Source organism: Bactrocera neohumeralis, chromosome 2, assembly GCF_024586455.1.
Source record: "Bactrocera neohumeralis isolate Rockhampton chromosome 2, APGP_CSIRO_Bneo_wtdbg2-racon-allhic-juicebox.fasta_v2, whole genome shotgun sequence".
Classification (NCBI taxonomy): domain Eukaryota; kingdom Metazoa; phylum Arthropoda; class Insecta; order Diptera; family Tephritidae; genus Bactrocera; species Bactrocera neohumeralis.
This window is the reverse complement of record NC_065919.1, coordinates 28742466-28770450: the sequence shown is the minus strand read 5'-3', so window position 1 is coordinate 28770450 and position 27985 is coordinate 28742466. Positions and strand designations below refer to the sequence as shown.

Genomic DNA, 27985 nt, shown 5'->3' with positions numbered 1-27985 from the left:
ATTTTTTTTTAGAAATTTTAATTTTATATTTTTAGTATTTTTGACTAACTTTTTTTCGTGGTATTTTTTTAATTTTTTTTTATCGAAAATGGTAATAGTAATCGAAATCGATTTTATGTTTCAATATTTCACACACTTCTTAAGCAGATATTGCTTGTATTGCTGCTGTAAATATGTATGCTTGCATGTACTGTTATGTGTATTTTAACGCACCCTGGCAAACGATTTGCTCACCTCTTCCTGAAATAAAATATTTTCAAAAAAATGATAGATTTGCAAAACACTTGTGTATGTATTTAAAGCACTTTTCGGATTATTTTCGAAAATATTGGCAATTAGCGATTTCGAATTTATTGGTTATTGGCATATTTTCGAATTTTGTAATTTATATTTTTTTCATTTAAAAATTTTTTAAACTATTTTCAATTTTTTTTTAATTATTTAGTAATTAATCATTTTTATTGGAATATTTTCGAATTTTGTAATTTATATTTTTTTCATTTAAAATTTTTTAAACTATTTTCGATTTTTTTAATTATTTAGTAATTAATTATTTTTTTGGAATATTTTCGAATATTGTAATGTTTAATTTTTTTTCATGGCAACATTTTCTCTACAATTTTCGTGTTTTTTTTGTAATTATTTCCATATTATTTTCGTTATTTTTTTGTAAATAAATATTTGCTAAAACCGTGAAATTTGTGTATTTATTTAGCATACGAAATGTGCATGTGTGTGCGCAATTTGCGCAGAAGTGTCTTTGGCAAATTTGGAAAACTTGCCAAGAAATCGATTTATCTATTTTATAAATAGTTTTGAAATCGCCTGCGCTTACTACAAATTCGTAAATATTGAACTTGACATGAGCAAGAGATTAGTCCAGATATTGACAGTGAACAAATTTTTGAGATTTCGAAAAATGTTTTGCGCCAATTTCAACGATTTCAATTTTGTAGCGCTTATTTGTTGAATTTTCGTTCAGAATTGCTACTGATTACAAATTAAAAATATTTTCAAAAAAAAATTATAGAAATCAACTTGGAATTATTTTACTAACTTAAAAAAAATTAAAAGCTATCACAGCGGAACACACATTTCCATACAAACATTATTCCCGCACAGAAACACTTCCAAAGTCACTGCACACACACATACACGCCGCTCTGAAAGTAAACAGCAGAATAAAAACTGCGTCCGGCCGTGTTTGCGTTTATTTTATAATAATTTTATTATTTTTATATTTTTTTTTTAATTTCGCATTCATGTCTTCAGTTAAGCGACAATGTGGGGCGTGGAAACCAGCAGACGCACTTAAAACGTTTTTTTCGCGCACACATCGCCCGACATACTTCTCATGTGTGTTCTAAATTTAGGCGTTTTGTTTTTAACTTTCCTTTGGTTGCTAATATTAAGCGTTTTGTGGTAAATGGGAAGCGTCTTTTGCATTTAAGATTTTGCATAAATTATTGAATTTATTTGAAGTTATTTTTGAGCTGTTAAAAGTCACGTTCAACGACAACGTATTGTCTCAACAGACCGTATTCAATCGGGTATTTGTGTTAAGATTGTGATTATTGAGTCGCATGCATATCGTCACCTAAAATGCAAAACAACGTATCATCAAAAAAATCGAAGTTGAGTTTTTTATTGATTACGACTACATCATATTACATACACATACATATGTATGTAGTATTTTCAGCTTCCGCTATCAGATATAACAAATATATAACCATTTTATAACCAAAACTCCAATTTTCTTTCAATATGAGTGGTTTCTATTAAATCGTTTTTCCTTGGCCTGTAAATTTATGAAAAGTGATGTTATGTTATTTTGCATTTTCGGTGACGATATGTTTTATATTTTTCACAACAATATAGTTTATTTTATTAATTTTTTTATCTTTATATAAAATATGAAATTTAATTATTTATAATTTTCTTTATTTAACATCTTGAATTTGAGAATTTATATTTCAAAATCGTCATGGTGTGCGCATAATCGTTTCCATGATATATACATATGTACATAATTTACTTTTTTCACTATACAAGTATATTTTCGTAGTTCGTGCAGTAAAATAGCAGCAATTAACGTAGAGGCTGACCTCAAATTTAATTTTGGCTTAAAAGATATGTTGGCATTATGAAAATACTAAGTATATGCAGTATTTTATAAGGTTCAAATTAAAAAAAAAAATAATAATAATTTGCACAATCCTTATGATTTGTATGTTAGTTTATTTTTAGTATTATTTGACGCAGAAATAAGTACTTCTGAACTTTCAAATCTTTTCTTTCAACTATATACAGTCGAAGCCTACAGTAACAGTTATACGTAACGCTGGATGGGTTCTCCGAGCTTGAACAGTTCTTGTTTCGCAATTCAAATGAAGAAATAAAATTAATTTTAATCGCAAAATTTAAGTTAACTTTAGATTTCAGCTGAATAAATATATACCGTATACTACCATAAATAGAAACAGTCACGGGTTATTGATACATTGTGTAAAGGGAAATATGTATTTGTGCTAAGACAATACGAAAAACAGCCGAAGCCAGAAAAAGCTAATTCCAAAATGGAAATGCGAAATGCCCAGACTATGGCAATACATACTTGGTGAATCATACAATTATTTCATATTTTTAGTTTTTCTATTTTTTTTTTTAATTTGATCAGCATGTGATAAATATTTACATAAGATTAACGTATCAGGTACGTTCAAAAGCTGATAAGAGGTTTACTATGCCGGTTCTCATTCGATGAACAATTTTTGGTAGTTTTTTGCTTTTGATTTGGCCATAGATCTACCTTAATGTTTGCAAGTAATTCTATGCTTACACGGCAGTTTGGTTCCAGCATTAACCGTGTAAAAAGCACCATGTAAAAATAGAATTAGGTGTATATCAGAAGCCACTCATTATTATATTTTTTGCTGAACAACTTTTATTTAAAAGAACTGTGTGCTTCTTTCATTACATTTAAAGGTTAAGCGGCTAATAAAGGCTTTTACCACAAGGGTATAAAAACGGGAACCCAAGGATCGGTTCAAAACAAATATAAATTTACAATGGTACCTCGTCTCGAAGTTTCAACTTCCACAGTTGCTCTTTGATAGTTATCGTGGATTTTTTAAATTATGCGTCAAACAATTTAACACAATACTACAAAATCATATAGGAATGGCTTAGAATTTGTTTTCAACATCAATTGAAAGTTGGGAGTGGCTACTTCAGGCAAAGCCCCCAACACTTTAAGGTTATATAGCGTATATATATATTTTATATTCAACTTAGATCAAATTATAGTATAGTATAATATGTTTTTATATAGACAGTGTTGTAAAATTTTCCCACAAAAATTTATTAAAAGTTAAAAAAAGAAAAACAAAATAATTTTTAAAAAACAACTACAAAAAATAAAAAATAAAAACAAATAAAAAAGTAAAAAAGAGTATTCTTAAATTGTTTTTTAATTTTTTGTCTCGCCAGAATTGCCAGATTTTACAAAAAAAAATATAATATAACTATTTAAGAAATATTTTCGTATTTATTAATATAAACACAATTCAAGAAATAATTATTAAGATTACTGGGATTTCATTGCACACACTGCATATACGCGCTGATACTTTTCAGAAAGTGCGATTGAGTTACTATCGAAAATCAAACTTATTTCACACTATTTCATTTTAATACTTATTTTATCTGATATATTTATACCCTGAACAGGGTATATTAAGTTTGTCACGAAGTTTGTAGCACCCAGAAGGAAGCGTCGGAGACCCTATAAAGTATATATATAAATGATCAGTATGTCGAGTTGAGTCGATTTAGCCATGCCCGTCTGTCTGTCTGTCCGTCTGTCTGTATATATACGAACTAGTCCCTCAGTTTTTAAGATATCGTGTTGAAATTTTGCAAACGTCATTTTCTCTTCAGGACGCTGCTCATTTGTCGGAACTGCCAATATCGGACCACTATAATATATAGCTGCCATACAAACTGAATGATCGGAATCAAATGCTTGCATGGGAAACTTCCTCATTTGACGATATATCTTCACGAAATTTGGTATGAGTTATTGTTCATAAAAATAATGTAATATCCGAGGAAATTGTTCAGATCGGTTAACAATAGCGTATAGCTTCCATACAAACGGAACACATAGTTACTAACAGAAATGCACTTGTGAAGGGTATTTAGCTTCGGTGCAACCGAAGTTAAGGTTTTTTCTTTTTTTATTTTATTTTGCTATCATTCTTATTCTTATTATTATCAATCGTATTATCATTCTCATTGCTATTATTGTTCTTATTATTATTATTATTATTATTATTCAAATTAATATTGTTAAAATTATCAATAATAAATTATTAGTCTAATTATATACATATGTATATGGCGTACTCATTTCTTCAAATATATCTTATTTATATTATTTTTAAGGGTTAATTATTTCCTATTGTTTATTTTTGTGACTTTTATTTTTTTAACATATTTCTCCCACAAAACGTACAATCGGATATAATTATAGCATGACATATACTTTTTAAGCAACACAACATTTCAAAAATTGTTAAACGAAAAAAAAAGTTAGGTTGTTTTCAATTTTTATGCATCGCGCTGCTTAAATTTTAAGCAAAATGAAAAGATAGAAAAAATTGCATGGAAAATTTAAATGACCGCCTGCCTCGTTAAGCACTGAAATTCACGGTTCTTTGAGAAGCTGTTGACATTCGTAAAGTGACTTTGCATTTTTTTATTGAACGAAAAGCCGATAATTAAAACTGTTTCCTTTTTTTAATTTATGTTTATTTTTGTTTTAGCTTTATAGATTTTTTTTTAACTTTTTCGTATCTTGACACATTTTTTTATTTACTTTTATTCACTTTTTTTGTCAATTTTATTGTAATTTTCAAAACTGTTATTTTTTTCTTAATAAAATTAATTTTTTTGAAATATCTAATTTTTTATTTTTGCGTATTTTCCAGTATTTTTCATTTATTATTTTATATATTTTATGTTTTTGTTCAATAATTTTTTCACCACATTGGGCACTCTTCTTGGTCGTTTCCCAAATTTGCCATAATTTTTTATTCGTTTTCTTAATTATTGTTTTTGTATTCGTTTAACTGCACCCTCTTTGAATTTATTGTTATTGCCTTAACGGTAACGGCATCTCTGTTTGAGCACACCATTTACCGAAGAAATGTCGCCACTAACACGATAATGCGCGCGCACGAAAGCAGAAAAGGCAGGAAAATGCACAAAATTTTATAAAAAAAAAACATAAAAATAATAAAAAAAAAACAATATTATAATTTAAATTTAAATATTTCACTATTTCAACAAACAACAAGAAAAAATAATAATAATAACATAAACGCGCGCTGCGCATGCTGTTACGGCGCTCGTGTTGTTGTTGACATTTACACGCTCCGCTTACTTTTTTCATTAAATGCTGCCTGACATTTACACTTTTCCAACTCGACACAAATTTACTTGACTTTTTCGCATATGAAATGATTATTTTTCTTTTTGTCTGATTAATGCACGCTCGTCGGTTTGCTGGTTGCAGCAGCACGCTTCGCTGGCCGGTGAATTTTCTTGCGTTCACGTTGCGTTCGGCGCAAATGAAAAACTTGAACTGATCGGAAATTGAGGCGCTACCGTCTCAGCAAGCCGATACAGTACGGACCAGGCGCACTCAAACACACACGCGCACACGAGAATAAGAGCTCGTCAGCGCTGCAAAATCAACAGAAGAAACACGAAAGCGATCGAGGTGGAAGCAGCTGGCTTCGGCGGTACCGCCGACCACTGCAAATATCTGCGGCGGCAATAGCAATTCGAGCGCCTGCGGTCGCAGCCAGCGCATTGGCGCAGACGAAGCTAACAACGACGAGCAGCGATCAATCATTCCGCGTATAAGCAACGCGCTGAACTGAGCGACGCAAGTGCTTGGAGAGCAGCGCGCCGCAGCTTTGGTAAGTTAAGTGGCGAAGGTATAAAAGTTTCGCCGAAGAAACCGCAAGAGAGACATGCGTATAATTCGCTTGCTGCTTAGGACAACCACCGACCGACTTCAGACGATCAAGAAACGGTTTGTGCGGTTTTGCGCTTTGTCTAGCAGCAGTCGTGAGGTCGCTTTGTAGGCCGTAAAGACGACTGCTACGCGACGCTAACAGCTGTTGGGAGTCCCCTCTCATATTGGTCAATCGCATTGCCGAAAACAACATTTTATTAGCATTTTGCTAAGTGTAAACCAATAGATTATTTATTTTGTTAGCACAATGCGTGAGTGTGTCATATAAATTTGTAGTGCTGATAGCGTACGCACCTAGTCAACGGCGCTTGCGGTCGCTCCATTGCGAGTATCGAAGATCGTTTGCGCTCTCATTGCAAATTCAGCGCGTTGCTGTGAATGGCAGTTGCAGTTGCAGCGCCAAATGTATTTGGAGGTAAGTTATGCGCGCTGTGCTTAAATCGCTTTCGGACACCGTTTTATGGGGCGCTACTTTTATATGGTCATTCGTGCATTCAAGGAAGTACATTCGGATTTGCACGAAGTCGGTTGTGTTTGTTTAATCAACACAGTGGGCTGGGGACTGAAAAAATGTTCAAAATATTATTTAACTACATCGATCAACCAGTGCTGTATATTGTATGTATATCATCGTATGTCTATGAACTCAAGTATAATTACATATGTATGTATATATAAAAAAAATTAGAAGAGTTTTTGAGAAAATAAAAACCTGAGAGTGATTCATTAATTCAGGTAAGCGCTTAAACAAATACCAATATGATAGTTTTAGGTAGCACAGACCAACCTTTAAGTGGTTTTCAAGCAGTGGCGTAGCTAGGGGGGGCGAAGGGGGCCGTCGCCCCGGGCGCAACGTCTTGGGGGGCGGCAAAATGGTATTTAAAAACTCCAATTCGGGGAAAAATTCCTGCAAATTGTGTCAAAAGTGTACAAGATATAGGGCGAAAATGGGTTTTTTCTATGGCTTTTAATAAGATGTCTTGTAAATTTACTATCAATTTCCTCAAAAACTGTATTGTGAGAATTTTGGAACTTCAGAATATGCGTGGCTTCTAGTTCCTAAATTTTACATACTTAATATCGAAGGTATTTTGTAAAAATTCACTTTTGTTTGAACCACCTCCTAGGTAGGTAGGTAGATAAAGGGGGCCCCGGGCGCCCGAAGTTGTAGCTAGGCCACTGTTTTCAAGTGAGATCCCTGTTAGGATCACCTTCTTCGCTAATGTCCGTTCATGCTAATTCCGAGATGCCTTGTCTATATCACTATTATGAAAAAAGGTGGTAAATAATTTGCGGTAAGACGGTAGTGCCTACAAAATATTAGAAGAAATATGGTATCACAAAGGTCTGTTTTTGGAAAACTAGACCCAAAAGAAGGGCTGGTGAAAGGAAACCGGAAAAAATTTTTCGGAAAGAAATTTAAATTCTCTACGGAAGAATTTTTTTAACATTCAGTGTCGCAACCTTGACCTGTTTAAATAAAAAAATTCCATATTTTTTCCGAATTATGAACTTTCAACCCCTTTTGAGTTGCTTCCAAACGATTGGTGTATTTATGAAAAGTTTGCTGCTCTACTGAAAGTTTTGATATGGTTTGCAGAAGGTCAGGATTGGACTCAGAACCCATCCATTGGTAATCAACTATTCAAGATATTTATTTATACTAAGGTGGTAATTTTACATCAACTTCTTCTTTTTTACTTAGCCTTAGTTAAATCTTGATATAGGTTTTTGGTCCGAACAAACCCAAACAATAATAGCCACCACCGCCTATTGCAATTTTCCACCAAACTACAACACTATTCCGCGGCAAATTTGTTCCGACACCCGAGTTAAAACAAAAACCAGATTACAACAAAGCGCAACCGCCAATGCAACTTTTTAAGCGCCAATTTTGTGCGCCGTTGCGTTCCGATTTCGAAAAACCACAAATTATGTATTGCATTAAAAGCGAACGCTAGAAAAAAAACCAACAAAAAAGGAAACAAAAACAGCTCGCGCTACCGAAAAGCGTTAGCGGAAAGCAAAATAAGTTAATTTTCTAGCCAAATCGGCTAGCGCTCTCTGGCCGACTTCGCTCAATACGTGCTCCTTCGCTCTCGCCATTGACTCGCGGCGAGCGCTTTGCAATATTATGCTCATGATTTAATTAAAGTCTTAATCATGTGTGAATTAAAAACTTGTTTTCAACTAACAACCAACAATGATGATGACAGCGATGACGCTTAACGCTCGAGTGGCCAGCACATATGAGCACATGGATTTATACAGTTACAACATACTGAGCGTACATTTGTACGTATGTACATATGAAATGTTTAGATTGTTCAATGTGTGCTAATATTGTATACATATGCTGATTGATTGAATCAGCTGTGCTTGACAACAGAATAAACAAGAAAATATCAACTCTCTTTAATCACTCACAAACGCTCTTACGCGCTCTCGAATCGAAGCTAGAAAATCTAATAAAGTATGATTCACACATTTTTAGACGATTTGAAGTTCTCCGGCGCGCGCTCAGACGTAGCGTTGGCAGCGCTATTTCGCGGCTGCGCTGCCGAACGCGTCACTTCGGCTGAGTGGGCTGCGCGCCTGCGCTTTGAACTTGTTTACATTTCGTGCACGTTTCGACTTTATGACGCCGGGAGGGGCACGCTTTGTCAATGCACTTTGCCTATGCAGATTGTTTTAGCAATTATAATGGTTATTAATAGACAGCGAGAACTCAAACAAATAGAAAACCAACGCAGACTTTTGATTCGCACTTTCGAGTTTTGCTTGCGTTTTTACTTCGTATTCGATTTTCTTTCTTTTAACCGATTTTGTGTGGTGCAGGCTTAGGCTGCGTAGGCCGCGGATTTTCACAAAAAAGGATTAATGTTCTGTAGGGTGTTAGTGCTTCGGTAGATTTTATATTGCTTTAACCATATTTAGGAAGCGCAGAGCGTAAAGAAGGTCGAGTATCATTTTTCTAGGCATAGAAAACCAGCTTAAAAATTCACAATGTGAAGTCTCCTTTAAAATTGGGCTCATATAGGCATAACTAAAGGCAAACACAGACAAAAAAGATACAGATTTTTCTCGCATTAAGATGAGAAGTAATGCTTTAAAGGCGAAGCTTTCTACACACAATGCCTCGAAAAATTTGTAGGTCGGCTGTTGACCTAGTCACATGTTATAATTTACTGAACTCGGCTTAGTTATCTAGAAGGCTCGCAGTTCAAGAAACTGGTTGAAATATCAGAATTAGATATCAAGTTTCTGTTAAACTTCACACACAGCGTTGACGTTTTGCACGTCGACACGTTATTATTGAAACTATACCTGGCATTACCAAGAACCTGTTGGTAGACATAGAGAGAGACGTGAGAGACAGCCAGAATTACCTAGCCTAATTTAACCTACAATTTTCAACTATAACATAGCCGTGCAATGGTCACATGGTCTACTTTGTTCGGCGAGAGTTGAAGTTTGGAAACACCAGAACCTCTAACACAATCGAATTTTCAAAGCTGCTCTTACTCATGACCAGACTTTCTTTGGAGGACATTGTACAGGAATTCCGCTTTGAGAGCTTAAAATAATTTTAATATTAATAACAAGAGAACGTGACGACGATTGGCTTGATGAGAACTGCACACGCAGTAACAGATTTCATTAGCGTTATTTCAAGGTGGAAACCATAGTCGCATATCGAAAATGTCGCCCACAATTTCGGCGTATTGACTTAAAAGCATGGTGGTGAGAATCAACAACCATTATGAAAAAACAAGGAAGCAATTTTCATATAAAACTCAGATAAATAAATTCAAAAAATTCTCAACAAAAAATAGCAACAAGTTCAGTATCGCGTAAGTACCAGTTAATAACCCGATACCGTGAAGCTCGCATCAACTCTGTAAGCTATGTAACTGTAGTCAAAATTTTTTTAACTGTGCAATCGCAGGCATAAAAATTATGAAGAAATTTATGAAGAAATACTGTACAATTCTACGTTAAGTAATTAGTCATTTTCTGCAAATCATTCTTTCATCGGCGTGTGAAGTAGGAAATGACAAAATGTAATGATTAATGGCAAAACTATTTTTGCTATGCACTTAATGTCAATCTGCGCAAAAACAACAATTTATATGCGTAACGCAAGCTGCACTTTATTTTTCATAATCAAAAATTAAGCGTCTGGCAAGCAAATTACTTAGGGTGGGTCGCATTTTGCGTCGGATGCTGCCTTTGGAAATATTGCAAAGACTTTGGAAATATTGCAAAGACCGAAAAGTTGTGCCAAAACTATTTCGAAACCATTTTTTAGGTAACCCGAGCATTTTTTTTACTACTCAAGGTATTTTTATTGCCCTGCAAGCAATCGAAGTAATAATTTGGAAGCAAAAAGTGAGGTTACAGGTATGTGCGATTTCGCTGATTTGTGATCACATTTTAGCATGCTTAAAGAGTCTCCCAAAATTAACGCAAGCTTGGACTTATTTACAGGGTGTCCCAAAATTAATGCAAGATTTCAAATTGCTGCCAATTATATAGCAAAGTGTCGACAAGCATAAAATCAACAAATCGACAGCTGACAATTTAGGCTTAGTAAAAATGGAGCCTCACGCGATTCATTAATGAACAATATTTGAAAAATAAACTATGGTGGAAATAGTGATTTCACTTCGTCAAGTGTGGAGAGTTTTTGAAATTGCGGCAAATCTTAATCTTGCGTTAATTTTCAGACACCCTTTATATACGTACAAGTATATAAATAAATCATAAGTTTGAAAATTGAGGTTAAGTCACCAATAATGCATATTATACTGCGGATATGATTATTTAAAAATTTATGCAAATTAATATCAATAACTTGATTACTTGAATATGAAGAAAGATTTGGAAAAAAATTTAATTTTTTTTGGTTTAAAGTTTTTTTATTATATAGTTTATAAAAAAAATTAATATTTGTTTAAAACTTTTCACGAATTTCGCGGAATTCTTGGCTCCAGCGCATTTCAAAGTCTTCGCGAATACTTTAAAGTACTTTATTTTTGGACCACCCTAATATATATCTACCGTCGTAGCAAATAAAAACCTATAAATTTATTTATAATCGTGTGTAGGTATTAAAAATGACATGCCAGAGATCGCAACGAGTTACATATGGCACATACATACATATGTACAGACATGCGAGTTTATCGTTTGTGCCTACGCAAAAATTCGCTAAGGTCACTCACTTGACTCGCAATAATCGCATATGCTTTTAGATTACTTTTTTGTCGCACAAAAGCATGCGCATGCGCAAAGTGAATTTTGCACTGCATTTACATATGTATGTACATATATATACTTCTACATACACATGTATAAAGAAATATTCGCGTGCTTCAACTGCTTTATTAACTTTATAAAGCAATTAGTCATGATTACGTTTTCATAATTAAAAATAAAATTAATATTGAAAACTTCGCCAACCTTCATTTAAATTCAAGCAAAGCTATCTTCCAGAGATCTACCATTATTAATCGACGCGAATTCGGAGCTTCTAGTGATACCGAGATTTGATGGTGGTGAAGAATATTGGATTGGATATTGGTTCTTTGAAAGCAACTTTGGGTTTTGATGATTTGAAATAAAAAAACAAAAAAACATTTTAATGTTGTTTACGATCAACTATTGTATTATCTTTACAGTCGCGGATACGAAAATAGAACCACCTGATGTATCGATTATATCAGTTCCCAATTTCTTCTTCTTTTTCTTGTTTCCTATTAGTCCGAATAGTTTCCTCCCTTTACTGGAAATAACTTTAGTTCGGATTTAATTTAAATATGGTAGCGCTCAAGACGTAGTCGACAACAAATTCTTACTTGTAAACCAATAATAACATGTTGTAAGAGTGACCTAAAACTAAAAATCACTGGCTACCCATTTGGTCGAGAATTAAAGTGAAAAAGATAAGCATGAGGATGACCCAGAGTCAAAACCACATTCAAAGAAGCATGAGCAGCTATATTACAAGCACTTAATGAAAGTCATCACAAGGTCATAAGTAGAATGTATAAAATTTAACAAAACTGTAATACTCTCCTTAGCAACCTTGTTGCGAGAGTATAATAATCCCTAATTAATTAGGAAGTCTAAGCTTATTGTCGCGGTGATCAAGGTCTTACTCCAAAAAGTTAACTCATAATTTTGTGGTGGTTTAATATGACTTGTACTACCATTACGGCTACTATTCACCGGTTTTACGAGTATAAGAGGCACATTACTTCTTCTAAGTCGATTCTGTAATGTGTTACCCAAAATATTTACATGAAGCTCTGTGTGAGATTTAAGTACTCCCAGTTAAGGCAAGATCTTTTTCGAAGTGTAAGAGTTAATGAAATAAGGGAAGCATGGTTTTCGCCTTGAATAATATTTCAGTTATTTTTATCGGTTGTTTTGATGTCTGTCGTTAAAGATTTTGACCTGCGTCCTTTTGACTGGTAAAAGAACTTAATATTCGTAAAAATTACGACAAAGAAAAGGAAGTTAATAAATTGGCATAAGCTTGAATTCTAGAAGGTACAGTTGCGATTAGACTGGCGTCATAATCGATATTGTCTATTGTTAAATTTCTGAGTACGTTTCTGCTGTAAATGGTTCCCCGAGGAGCCATCCACTCTTCGAAGTGTGCTTAAAACACAATGATTTTAATAAATGACCCATAATATCAAGACGCAACCCAAAAATGTGAAGCAAATCTCCTTCAAACATCCAATGACTATTACATACATACATGTATGGATCCAACAGCGATAATGATTCGTTCTTTTTCGAAAACAGTGCTGTTGAGGTCAACACTTGTGGTTGATGATAATGAGCACTCACATTCGTTTATCTTCGATTATGCCCGTTAATATAAAAGAAGCGAGCATTTTGACCACATATACCTTGTTTTTCCAGCGGGAACTATTTGAAGTTTTGACATTCTTCAGACGAAATAATGACGAATCATAACATCGGTCAACGAAAATTTCTCTTGAGGGATTAGTAAATTTATTTTCTCTTTGGTTAGCATAAACAGAAAATCATCTGGATTAGTGTACCAATGTGTCTAGAATAACTCTTGCCAACAGGTGCTACTTTGGACTGAGTAGGCAATTGAGAAGTAAAGTCCTCTCGACGAACAAAAACCAAACTTTATAAGTCACTCATTATTCCCGCCCTGCTATATGCTGCAGAGGTATGGACGATGACAACATCTGATGAGTCGGAGTTACGAGTTTTCAAGAGAGTTTAGTTTTCATTGGCCACGGCGAATACCGCAGTCGATGGAACGATGAGCTGCACGAGATATACGACAACATTGACATAGTTCAACGAATTAAAAGACAGCGGCTACGCTAGCTAGTTATGTCGTCCGAATGGCCGAAAAAACTCCAGCTCTGAAAGTATTTGACGCAGTACCCGCTGGGAGAAGCAGAGAAAGAGGAAGACCTCCACTCCGCTGGAGGGATCGGGTGGAGAAGGACCTGGCTTCGTTTGGAATCTCGACGACTGGCGCGCCATTGTGAACTCGGTTATAACCGTGTAAGCGGTATCTACGCCAATAAAGAAGAAGAAGAAGTCTCTAGATAGGATTCATGATACCTTTAAAACCCAAAACAACATTTAGTCAGAGTTTAGTTAGAGGTATGAGGCAATAATTTCAACTGAAGTAACTAGCGACTTATGACTAAAACCCAGTCATTTGTTCAACCGTACCCACTCATAGCGATATATTCAGCAGCATATATTTCAAACAGGAAGCTTATATTTTTGCTATTTTTCGCGAGCAAGCAAAAATTATTTATTATTAATAACTTTAAAGCGCGCACAGAAATGGGAAAAATAACAGCAGCGCTTTGACTTATGAAAGCGAGAGTTCAGCGCACGAAAAACATACATTATTTCGGTAAAACACAACAACAACAACCGTGAATTTGTGTAATTTTGCAACATTTATGCATAAAATTATGCACGTACGCGTTGTCAGCTGCATTCAAGCACGCACGAACACAACCACATATATAAACACATATACATATAAAATATGAGTGTGTATACATACATATGTATATATATTTACATATATATATGAGTGTTGAGTAGGTCGGTTAATTGGTCAATTTAGTTGCGCGAAATTGTCTAAGTCACCTTTTAGCAATGAGGAACTCATATATTTTCCTTTTATTGAGGTCTACAAGGTGTTAATCGCTCAAGTGTACGCAAAATATGCTAAAAAAAGTACCGTAACATTGAAATTAATAGCAAAATAGTGAACTACGTATAAAGTGAACGAGTACTTTGGTATTTAGATTAAACCATACATATAACGAGTATTTTTCAGCAGTAACTCAAACAACATGGGTACAATTTATTTAGGTGAGGATTTGTGATAGCAAAACATTTTAGATTAGTATAAAAAAGCCTCCAAAATCAACAAAGCATTTTGCGGATAACTAAAATTAATAATTTTCTTACAAATTATTGTACATAACAATTAATATTAATTTTTATTCTAAAGCACGGAATGGCTTCAAGCTGAGCTCATGTTTCGCAAAAGTTTCATTGAGAGTTCACTACCGCTTTTCTCGGTTTCATGCAGACTACATAGATTTTGATGGTTTTAATAGTCTATATAGTATTTTTTACACATAACCTATTTGGCTGCGAACTTCTTTTTCCAATTGAAATGTTGAAGGACTTATGTAGTATGAAGTATGACTCCACCAATTAAATGATGAATTTATTTAAAACATTTATAATACTTTTCTAGATCCGTAAACCGTTTTCCTCTTTTCGAGATTGATAATATTAGTTTCGTCTGGGTAAGGCCGAAGAACTCACCTATTCTATCATTATTAAGTCTTACGTATCGGTTACTCATTGCTTTGAACAGCGTTTCAGCACGTACGCGGATAACGGTAATTAACAGACTAAACCCACAATAAGGCCATTACGGCAAACACATTGTGAGAAATAAAGTATTACTTAATTAAATTAAATACCGGTTCGTCGCGTGGATATACATTATAATATTTGGCTAATGAGACGTGGCTAATATCGTATTTACCACATACGGAGGGTAAAGCGAGTGCGAAAGAAATGCTGAACTTAATCAAAATTAGTCTGAGTATATTTAAAAATTCTGTCAATTGAAAAAAGTCATTAATGAACAAGTAAGATAGCGCTAAGTTCGGGTGTAACCGAACATTTTGCAACATGCAAAAATCAAAGACCGGCAAATTCCTTCAGGTGCTGGCAAAATTTTATATTAAATTACCTGGGTTTCGTAAAGTACCTCAAGTTGTACGAACAACGTTTTTATTTGTAAAGGGTTTTCTAGCGTCGGTGCAGCCGAAGTTTACGGTTTTTTTCTTTGCATTACTTCGCTGAAGTCATGGATTTTTAGACCTCCTACCTTCCTAACTCGAGTTTTTCGGAATCGATCTTCAGTAGTCGAAGTCGATTAAGAATCGATTCTTGACATTCGAAAAATCGATTATTTTACGAGAAAACTCGATTTTCAAGTAGAATCGGAATCGAGTTTACCATCTCTACTGGCAGCCATCGCGTGCACATATAATAACCTCCGTACAATAACCACCACAAAAAAAAATGACTTTTTTCCATGTAATTTATATGGGAAACAGAAAATTTGAAAGAATCACCTCTTAATATTAATATTAAGAGCTCATCTTTTGAGTGACTTTTTTTTACACATTTCGAAAGTTTTGAGCCTGTTTTTCAGTTGAAAAAAAAAAGGTTGCCTCAAAATGGCACACCCTAATAAGTATGCTAACCACAAAAAGGATTTTACATTTTTTATTCAACATTCACTTTTCCCCGATAAAAGTCACATATGTACATATGTAAGTATAAATTAACATTAATTTAATGAGTAAACATTATGTTCGCTTTTCCACAATTAAAAATTAACAGCACAGCTGTTCAAATAGCAATTTTCAGTCAATTGAAGCTGTGGAGACCGTTGGAAAATCCATTAAATGATTGTCATTGTGAATACATATACATATACCGTACAGCACATATGTATATACAAACATGTGTGTGTGTGTATGTATGTATAGCAACTGTAAATGTAACTGGTCAGTGGAGAAATGCAAAAGCAGCTAATTAAACAATTTAATTGCCGCTCTTTCTTTGCTGATTTGCATAAATGTCATTGTTTCCATGTCACAACAACAATAGCAAGTGCAGTAAAAGTCATAGACGAGCATTGTGTGCGAACAATCGCAACTCTAATACGAGTAGTCGCTTATGTTTGTTTGTACATTGTACTGCTATCCAAAGTGACATTGACTTTCAAATGCAAAACTCAAAAGAAAGCATTTGTGTAAATGCTTAATTGTTTTGGTTCCACACAATATACATTATGATCCCTATATGTTTAGATGGCTTATAGTGTGTGGGTGAGGTAACAATGAACGCCAGACAGCAAAACAAGTTCGTATTGTCTCGGTCAGTCTAAATATGTTTGTTTGCAAAATTGATAAACAATTTCACAAAATTTCATTGAAAGTGGAAATTTCCTTCAAAAGCTGTTAGTAAGGCAGACATAATTATTATATGTTGAAAGAATTAAACTTAGCGGTGTAATTTTGATAAGAAATAAAATAGTAACATTTAGAAAGAACAAGGACATATAAATGAGAACAAAATACAATGGGATTCGAGTACAGGGTGTTTTATAAGATCCATTAAGGGGCTATACCAGTGTGACACTTTCAAAAAAAATTTTCTTTTTTTTTTTGCTTTTTCGATAGTTTATATATTAAAAAATATCCTGTGAAATCGACGAGGTCGTATCTTCAATAGTTTTTGAATGGCAGCGTTCTAAATAGCGACCGCTCAGAGGTGCTATATACATACATATGTTTGCAGTGAAACTTTAAACGCGTTTTTCTCGAAACGACTTTTTTCAAAATTGCTGACATTATAACTCAACGAGAAATTGACCTATCGACTTCAAATTAAAACTGGATATAGTTGAATACATTTGCTATACAATAGACTACGATCTTTTTGATTGGTTGAAAATTGTCAATTTGGCATTAAAAAACCACCATTTTTTTCGTAAAAAAACGATTTTTTTTTTTCAAAATTACGTCATTTTCTTAATTTTTGATATTTTTAAAGATCGTAGTTCATTGTATAGAAAATATGTATATTTAAGTTTAATAAACATTTTGAATTTTTTTGATTCAGCTACTCATTCGACCGGAATCATGCCAGCAGTTGAGGCACTTTTTTTTCGGCACTTCCGCAGACAGCACATTACTCCGTTATTTTTCAATATTTTTGTAAAAAAAAATTTTTTCATATAGCTAAAAATATGCTTTATTACGTCTATAGAACGTCGAAACATTAAATCTAGTACTTTCTTTTAAAAAAATTCACGAAAATCGCCTAATTTTTCATGCGTCACACTGGTATAGCCCCTTAAATGGCTAAAAAGGCTCTGAATAGTCTTAGTATGTAGTATCGACTGTCGATTATCTTAGCGTCGCTCATTACGTCAATTCGATAAAAGATATTTCATTAAAAGATTCCTTCTTTCATCTGAAAAACAAAGATTGAATGAAAAATCGTGGAAAACCAATTCTGCTAGAACGATTTGAAAGGTTGCCTTAGTCCTCTAAGGAGAGGAATAGACCCCGATGACAATCAATGTCTAGCTCATAGATGGCTGAACGAGGTTTAATAATAAAGTCAAGCAGAGATACATAGACGTACTACTATAAATGCTCAACAATCATGAACAAGTGAGGTAAAACTAAATGGAATTGGCTCAAAACATTATCTTTGTCGCTCAGTAAACGAGAGTCTATAAAAAGTAAATATCTGATATAATATATGTATATATAAGTAACTATATGTAATTCTAGCTTTAATCGAAAAATGGGATGAAACGCACTATATTGATGGTGAGACAGATGACGAAATGTCTCCAGCCTTAAAAAAAAATGTATAGAATCATTCATTTTGGGTCTTTCCATGCCGCAGTTGGAAATTATAATTTTCAAAAATGAAAAGTTATAGCAAACTAAATATCGGAATAATAAGAAGAGGCAAGTTCTGAAAAACTCAGAAGACAGATTCTATCAATAGCTCACGGACAAATAGGCTAAACAGGTTTAAGCAAACTATCAGAAATCGAGAAAAGGATTGTAATATTCTTAATGTCGACCCAAATTCTTATTTATTCATCGAGACGCTTCTCTACATATCAGTCATCATGGATTAGGATAACAATTCTGATAAAATTTGCAGTGTAAAGGACTTAATTTCTTTCGCGATGTTGTTGTTCCACAAATTACAGAGTTGCTCAAACACGACAATTACTTTATACAAGGTTCATAAGACAAATATTGCAAGAATTTTATTTAAGCGCAAAGCAGTCGTCGACAACAGATGCCTGCACCCAACAAAAGCTACAAATTAAGTGGCTACAATGCAACACGAGTTTTTGTGGACTTGCCTACATAAAGGTACATACATATGTATGTATAAGAAGCATTCACATACATATCGGGTGATTTTTTAAGAGCTTGATAACTTTTTTTAAAAAAAACGCATAAAATTTGCAAAATCTCATCGGTTCTTTATTTGAAACGTTAGATTGGTTCATGACATTTACTTTTTGAAGATAATTTCATTTAAATGTTGACCGCGGCTGCGTCTTAGGTGGTCCATTCGGAAAGTCCAATTTTGGGCAACTTTTTCGAGCATTTCGGCCGGAATAGCCCGAATTTCTTCGGAAATGTTGTCTTCCAAAGCTGGAATAGTTGCTGGCTTATTTCTGTAGACTTTAGACTTGACGTAGCCCCACAAAAAATAGTCTAAAGGCGTTAAATCGCATGATCTTGGTGGCCAACTGCCCATGCATCCCGAAAAATGCACTGTTTGGTGTGGTTTGTACGCTGGTGGAATCATTGGACCGTATTTTTTCAAAGATGCTGTTGGACGCAACGTTACGGTGAATGGCGATCGCTATCGTTCGATGCTAACAAACTTTTTGTTGCCAAAAATGGAAGAACTGAACTTGGTTGACATGTGGTTTCAACAAGATGGCGCTACATGCCACACAGCTCGCGATTCTATGGCCATTTTGAGGGAAAACTTGGAGAACAATTCATCTCAAGAAATGGACCCGTAAGTTGGTCCACTTAACGCCTTTAGACTATTTTTTGTGGGGCTACGTCAAGTCTAAAGTCTACAGAAATAAGCCAGCAACTATTCCAGCTTTGGAAGACAACATTTCCGAAGAAATTCGGGCTATTCCGGCCGAAATGCTCGAAAAAGTTGCCCAAAATTGGACTTTCCGAATGGACCACCTAAGACGCAGCCGCGGTCAACATTTAAATGAAATTATATTCAAAAAGTAAATGTCATGAACCAATCTAACGTTTCAAATAAAGAACCGATGAGATTTTGCAAATTTTATGCGTTTTTTTTTAAAAAAAAGTTATCACATATATATATATCCGAATAGGCAGTGTATGTAGGTGGTCCGTTGTCTGCGCCATATCCGTGAGATACCAAGGCACGCAAAAAATTCAGGTGAGTCGCAAGCATTTTGAACTATTTGACCTTACCGGTGTATATGTGTGTCTGTGTGTGTATGAAATGTGGGTGAGCCGTGTATTTGCTTTGTAGTTGGCTACATATTTTTACCACCAGCAAACAGGTTAAAGCAGAAATGTGCATGAGATCAATACATTTTGAACTCGCAGTCGAAACCACTCTTAATACAAGCTTTCACATGTTCTCGTTGTACCCCAACAATAATAATACAAATCGCTTATGGCAAGTTGAGTATTGTGGAGCATTCAAAATTGATCGATTTGTCGCCCATGAAATACTATGTATATTGTATATACATATGTATGAACATATCTTGGTATTTGCAGACAAATGAAATTTTTGTCGGTGGCAAGCTTAGGAAATAACTACTGCTCAATTCATAGACTCTCAACGAAAGATTATTTCACTAATTACTACATATCTATAACGAAGGAGTTCGCCTCTTTGCTTACTGCTTGACCGATAGTTTCGATGTGGAACAATAAGCTCAGCCTAAAATCGAAATTATTCTTGTATGTATCGAAGGCAAGTAGAGCTCTCTTCCGCTTCACACATTGTGACTCGAGTTTATGGGTAAAGAATATAATAGAAATAACAAGAAAAAACGTTAACTTCGGTTGCACCGAAGCTAAATACCCTTCACAGGAGCATTTCTGTTAGTAACTATGTGTTCAGTTTGTATGGAAGCTATATGCTATAGTCAACCGATCTGATCAATTTCTTCGGAGATTACATTGTTGTCTTTGAAAATAACATATACCAAATTTCGTGAATATATCTGGTCAAATGTGAAAGTTTTCCATACAAGCATTTGATTCCGATCGTTCAGTTTGTATGGCAGCTATATGTTATAGTGGTCCGATATCGGCCATTCCGACAAATGAGCAGCTTCTTGAAGAGAAAATGACGTTTGCAAAATTTCAAAACGATATCTTAAAAACTGAGGGACTAGTTCGTATATATACAGACAGACGGTCAGACGGACAGACAGACGGACATGGCTAAATCGACTTAGCTCGACATACTGATCATTTATATATATACTTTATAATGTCTCCGACGATTCCTTCTGGGTGTTACAAATTTCGTGACAAACTTAATATACCCTGTTCAGGGTATAAAAAGCGAAATCAATGAACTTTTTTGAGACTATTAATAGTAGTTGGCATCTGGTTGATGTCGAAAAAAGCCATAGGAATATATTGAAAACTCACATCTACGAAAAAATGTGCAGTTGTATTCTATAATCTTACTAGAAAGCATAACTGAAACTGATATTAACCGTCTCAATAAGTATGGGACATGCTCAAAGCGCTTTGTCCAACTGTAAGGGTCTTATTTACTTAGTATGATCTAGTACCACAACGAACTGGCGTTCTTTCTTAAGATCGTCCTTATAACCTAGCCTAATCTAACCTAGCCTTCTATTTTATGTGATATTTATCTATATATGGGTTGTCAAAAAAGTCTTGCGGTATTTTTATTGAATTTTTTTTTATTGAAATTGAAATGAATTTTTGATGACTCATGCCCAGCTCTTGACCGATGCTACGGCTGCTAACTCTTTCGACCAATTCAGCGATTTTATCGCAATTTTCGACGACAGGCCTTCCGGAGCGTGGTTCATCTTCGACCACCTCTACACCAGAACGAAAACGTTGAAACCCTCGTTGTGCGGTGGAAATGGAAACTGTATCGGGTCCCTAAACTGCACAAATTTTATTGGCGGCTTGAGATGCATTTTTGTCTTTATCGTAGTAGTACTGTAAAAATGCCGTATTTTCTCTTTAGTTTGCTCCATGTTTGCGACGCTATAACTCACGAAGGACTTAAAAGAAACGACAATCAATCATTAGCGCGTGAAATGAGCTTTCCAAAAAGGTATAGCATGACCCATGACGAATAAAACTAAACTACGCGCTTTCAGCGACAACTAGCGAAAATACCGCAAGACTTTTTTGACAACCCAATATATGTATCTATCTTAACCATGCTGAATAGTCACAAATCTTTCGGAAGATATTTTTTTGTAAACTGTAAAAATCCGTTTCATCGAATATAGTGATATAAGAATATGATCCAGATCAAAAAGTGAGTTTTCTAGATCGATTTCGTATTTAACTTCCGATTTCACACTGAATTTCCAGACTCATATCATTTTCCGTATTTCATCTGGTCCCAAAGCAGACGAATTTCTCCTCAACTGCAACGTTATAGCGGTTAACCGCGAAGTATGTGCCACGAAGAGTTTGTTTACGATTTATTTAATGGCAGGAAATATTATATGTATATTATGATTTATTCTCCTTCACTATCTGATGTATTCGCCTTGTTCTTGTTTTAAGCGATCTAGATAAAGAAATTGTCTTAGTATCACTGTTGAAGAGGTCCCTACAGGTTGTCAGCATTCTAATGGTCGGGAAACAGTTAAATAAGTGGATAAGTTAAACAATAAAAAATTATCGAAAAAAGTGCAGCTTCGGAAGAAAATGCATTTTGTTATTATTTCAGAACTTCGCTGGAAATAGATCAGGATCCGTTTCGGTTAGGTAAAGTTGACAGTCGTAAAGAAAATACTCTAAGCACCAATTGTTCACAGTTCAAGTATCTTCTAAACTTATTTCGAAATACTTTTTAACAAAAAATAAAGATTGGAGTGTCTTCATGAGAAAGAAAAACTTCGAAATAGTATAATAGTTTACATAATTTCGTTACTAAGTAACTTCTAGGTTTTTTGTTTAATATTTTTTTTTTGCGTAAGTATAATTTTGAAAATTAAAAGCAAATTTATTTACAGTCCAAATTTTAATTAAACAATAATTTATAGTCTAAATACGATAATCTTAGATATGTAAAATTTGTATGGTGTATGTATGTTGGTAAATGTAACCGCATTTCCCTGCACCATCTATGGCCATCTGTGTTAAATTTTTGTATTTTTGGCATGCGGAAATCAAACACTTTTCCCATTTTCAGTCTAAACCAGTTTTCTACACACACACTCACTCACATACTCACATACATTTTGTAAAAGCAACACATTTCAGTTTCATAAAATCAATGTAGCAACAATATGAACATGAACCTAAACATCGTAATCGAAATCGTCAGCCACGAAATCACCATTAAACTTTGGCATTTTTCGATGTAAACATAAAAGGCATATTGCAGCAACAACAAGTGTCAACTTTGTATGAATTTTGTTTATACACACTTGGGAAAAACTTTAGCTTACGCAAACAAATGAAAGCACTGAGCTTTCAAAAATAAATGTATGCACTCATATAAATGGGAGCTTTCATTCGGTTTCATCTTGTATGAAAGCTCTGGGTAAGCATTACACTTATTAAAGTAATATTTAAGGAAATATAAAATAGAAAGAAAATCGAAAGCTGATAGGAGGATTTTACTCCAGAAAAAAGCTTTTCAATTTTCTATACAAACATTTTTATAATTCACAACTTTAATGTATGTAATAAATAATAAAACTCGTTTAAGATTTCTAAATTTCAGTTGGTATGGTTGTATTTAAGTTAAAGCTGTTTTTAAGCTCCAAAGGACATAGCTTTTTGAACTCATCAGTGAGGTAAGACAGCTTTTATCTAGCTTTCAGCGATAATGATAATGTCGTAAAAACCTGGAGGTCGGCAAAGAGAGTGAGCAAAGAGTAGGTGGTTTCATAAATAAGAGGCTGTATGTTCTAATTCTTGCACGGAATAGAACTCATCGTTGTTCAGTTTAGAAGCTTTCGGGTTTTCTTTTTTGAGTCAAAACTCCATCTAGGCTTTACGCCACACAATAACATTCTCTTTATCTTAGGTCCTATCTCTTATGGAACACCTTTTTCACACGCAAGCATTCAGGAGCACGTGCAGTTGGATTAGAACTTAGTACAACAGGCTTAATACTAGCATCAAAGTCACACTCCCATATCTAACTCACACATACATATGTGCATACATAAATACATTATATATGTATATTATCCATACACAAGTACCGGCATACAAACACCAAAGCTGACCGACCACAATCTCCGATCAATGGTCAGCCAGGCTGGCCTGTCGGCCTGTCCGACAAGTGTGAGTGATTGTGGTTTGTTTTTGGATTTGTTGTTCTTATTTTGTGCTATTTATAGCCAACTGCTGGCTGTGGTCAGTGGCCAGTAAACAAAAATAAAACTGGAAATGGCACAAAAAGGAAAATAAAAGTTACTGACAACAACAATAAGCACAATCCACCACACCGCTGAAAGGAGCTACTTTTTAGCGCTTGAAGTTAGCAACTTGTTCGCTGCTGCTGGGGCAACTGTGTAATATATGTACAGACAGTGTGTTGCTACGGTGTTGCGTGCACCATTAACCAAGCTTTATCGTATGTAAAGGGTTGCACAAGAGCACATATAGAAAATGAGACTTAAAATTAGTTGTGTTTATACTTCGACGTCTATACTATTCGAAGCTTTCGAGAGCTTCGTGGAGACTCACATAGTAAAACGCTAGTATATAGTGGTCATAATAATCTTATATTAAGCAAATAACTGAAGAATACCAAAAACTTTTGTACAAACACCTCGTAACTTCTTTATATAACATCGAAGTAATCGAAATACTAATGCAAGTACATATTCCTCTAACTTCTTAGGTGATTGCATAATCAGTCCTTTTAATTGGAGCTCTGTGATAAGTCCAACAAATCGTGCTTCTTTACCTACTAACAAAGTAGGCCCATTTATGATATTTTTCTGAACCAGATACTTCCAATATTGGATTCTTCAAAACAAGAACCTCAAAAACAAAAATTTTCTCTTCGAGAGTGATCATTATTAATCACTTGATTGTTTGCTTCATCTTTGGCTAACGTTTGACGTCGAAAGCATCGAAAGCTAAGAAATGTGTGAAGCGTCGTTCCGAATATTCATCGTTTTACCTTCTTTCTTTATCTGGTTGCTAAAATTTTCCACCAGTGTCCAGTTGGAGTTTTTAGTCAAAAATCTTACTATATATGGTATACTTCCACAGTTCCACTGTTTGTAAATATCAGAACGAGGGTTTCTCGTATCTGCAGAAAATTCTACTTCCCAACTGCTTTTCAAGCCAAACTTCTAAACTGTCTTATTTCAAAAGCCTTTTTTGACAGATCACGCATGAGTTGCGTCAACCTGTCATCTTATATTTTTCATTATTGTTTTGGCGTACTATTCCCAACTCCATCTCCCATCTTGAGACCCAGCATTCATTAGTGGATAATATTCGACCGAATAGGCTACGTCCAGCACGCAATGAAGAAAATATACCAGCCGTAACTGAGAGTGTAGACGAGGACCGTAGAGAGTCGATTTGGCGCCGTTCGCAGCAACTCGGACTGATGGAACGATTTGGCGCATTTTACTTCCAGATCTTAAAGTTAAAGCGTATAAAATACAGTTTCTGCAAGAACTGAAGCCGCTCAACCTTCCCAAGCGACATAGTTTCACTCTATGGACTCTTCAAAAGTTCCAAGAAGATTCGATGTTTTTGGGACAAATTTCGTTCAACGATGAGACCCATTTCTGGCTCAATGGGTATGTAAACAATCGAAATTGCCTAATTTGGGACGAAGAGTAATCTGATGCGATTCAAGAGTTGCTATTTCATCCAGAAAAACAACGCTTTGTTGTGGTTAGGGGTCGGTGGAATCATCGGTCCATATTTTCTCAATAATTATGCTAGTAGCTAAGGATAGTATATTCATCAAAAGCGTCATTACTGGACGGGATGTGGTTTTATGAATATGACGACGAAACTGTTCACCAATCTAGAGAATGGTCCTGCAAAAATACCCCGCAACCGAAATACCTCGGCGCAGGTTTAGAACAATTATAAGAAAATTAGTTAAGGGTTGGATTGCTTGGATTAGCTCACGAGCCTATGTTGAAGGTGATAATAAAGATTTAAACATAAACACAAGAAAATTGAGTATTTATGGAATTTCCCGTTATAATCTATAAATACCATCATATTCTACTACCGAGTTTCTGGATTCGACATAAGTATTAAAAATATAAATTATTGTGCAATAAAATTTTAATACCCTTCAGAAATCAAAAAAAAAAAAAATCCATACAAGGACTTGATCTTAATCGGTCAGTTTGTATGGCGGCTCCGACAAATGAACAGCTTCCTAGTAAGCAAAAGAGCTTTGCACATCTCCAGATCGATATCTCAAAAATTAAGTCGGACAAATAATTACTAATAATTGCGACCATAGCAGTCACTATTGGCGCACCCGGTACCGCAAGTAGCATCGGGAATGAAAAAGTGTAAAAATCAACTGAAAGAAAAGTAAACAACTTCGGGGAAGCTGTGCAAAAAGTATGCGCATGCGAATAGGAAGCATAAAGGAGAGTAGGGAAAACCAGCTCCACTGGAGGAGTTGCTGTAAGTGCCATGGTATTTTTAGCTTTTTATGCCTGTTATGCTTGCGACCAAACGTGCGCCACAACCGGTTATCAAAGTGTTGCAACTTCGTACATGCGGCAATGTGCAGCGAATACTTTTACGGCTGGACCATTTTGGGCTTTACTTTTTATACCGAAGCAGTAAGCGTCAACAAAACCGACAGGAAGGCCAAAAAGTATATGTAAATATGTATATAAAGTGAATATGCTTAGGTATTTAGGTACACAAAAGAGGAATTAAGCAAAACAAGCTGGTTAATGGAATCAAAAGTGTTAATGAATAAGAAGCGGGAAAAATTACTGAAATGTGTTCAAGCACATAAAGAAGCGCCGAAAGTTAAAATTCATAAAATAATCTTCTGGGAGAATGCATTAAATTGTTAAAGGGATTGCAGGCTTTCCAAACAAAAGTATTTTGCTTTTTACAATAAAATTATTGAAGACCTTCAAATACAGGGTTTCCAATAAGAGTAATATGTTTTCTTCAAAAAACACACACTAATTGTTAAGGAAATTCAAAAGTTTTATTTAATGTGAAGTACAATTGATACAGTTAAATTCTAAATATAACATCATTGAAATGGCCTCCACGAATTCTTTTGCAGGAAGGAGTTCGGTGAACCAAATTTCGGTTCCACTAAATTAAATCGTAAGTCTTGAATAGCTCGTTCAATACTTCTAAGCCTTTAAGGGAGTCTGGCTTATTGCTAAAGACCAATGACCTCAAATAATCCCACAAAAAGTAGTCTAATGGTGCTAAATCACAACTTCTTGGAGGGCATTCAATGTCACAATTTCTTGAAATACTCGAATCTCCAAACTTTTCTCGCAATAATTCGGTTGTTGCACGTGCTGTGTGGCACGTAGCCCCGTCTTTTTGCAACCAGCTGTTGTCAGGATCAACTTCATTCAATCGGATTATGCTCTAACCAGCCAGTTCATAAATTTTCTATTAGTCAGCCCAGCGGCAATTAAAGCTACCCGTAACGCCTATACTAACTCTCATTGCGTTAGGCTATGTAAGCAGGTAACTCGGTCAATATCATCTGGGTAACAGGTCAAATAGAAAAAGAAGGAAATGAAAAAGCAGACGAGCTGGCGCGCCGCAATAGCTGATAACACCATTCCCCTAAGCTGTTCCAGACCATTCAGCCACTTTAAGGGGGTATTCTGGTCTAGAAATTTAAAAAAATCGAAATTTTTTTTATATTTTCAAAGTTTAACTATTCAAAAATATGTGTACAAGAGGATTTTTCAAAATTCAAATTATTTTCGGAGATATAGGCATTTTTCTGACCCGGCATCCAAACTGGTTCGGCCGGAACTAATCGAACAAAAGACTTTACGCGAAACTTTAAACGCGTTTTTCTCAAAACTGACTTTATCGGAACGATACCCACGATTTCTCAGGTTCTACTGGACCGATTTACTTGAAATTTTTATAGGGTCTTCTTTAAAGGCTTGTTTATGGTTGGAACTAGCCCCACCTCCAAATGTTTATTTTTATTATTTTTAAAAAATCGAAATAGTCAGAAAAGTGATTCAAAAAACTTTTTTTCAGGCAGCCGCCATTTTGTGAAAAAATTTTTCCCACTTTCCGTAGTTCAGGCCATTGCGACATTATTCCAGATTAATAATCTTTTTTTTTTGGTTTCAGATAACTAGGAGGGTTGAAATCATGGGTATGGTCACGTGGAAATTTTTAGAGACCCCCCACTTCGTCAGCTCATAATTTTTTAAATTTTTTACTTTTTTCAGTTTTTAATTTTTTTCTGTACTCTTCTAAAACTAACAAATATCTAATAAAAAAATGGATAGTAAAAATATTAATAGCCTTTTTTCCGACACTTTAAAAATTACCTGAAATTCAT

The 27985-nt window shown here is 34.7% G+C and overlaps 1 protein-coding gene and 1 long non-coding RNA gene across 3 annotated transcripts in view; both read right to left on the bottom strand.

Moving 5' to 3' along the window:
* The window catches only part of LOC126767909 (TLD domain-containing protein 2), a 313504-nt gene that overhangs the window by 193537 nt on the left and 91982 nt on the right, over positions 1 to 27985 (bottom strand). The window lies entirely within an intron of this gene.
* LOC126767997 (uncharacterized) lies at positions 16 to 5772 on the bottom strand. The gene is made up of 2 exons (XR_007669186.1): positions 5450 to 5772; positions 16 to 240 (listed from the first exon to the last, which is right to left on the bottom strand). It is a non-coding gene; the product is annotated as an uncharacterized LOC126767997 (long non-coding RNA).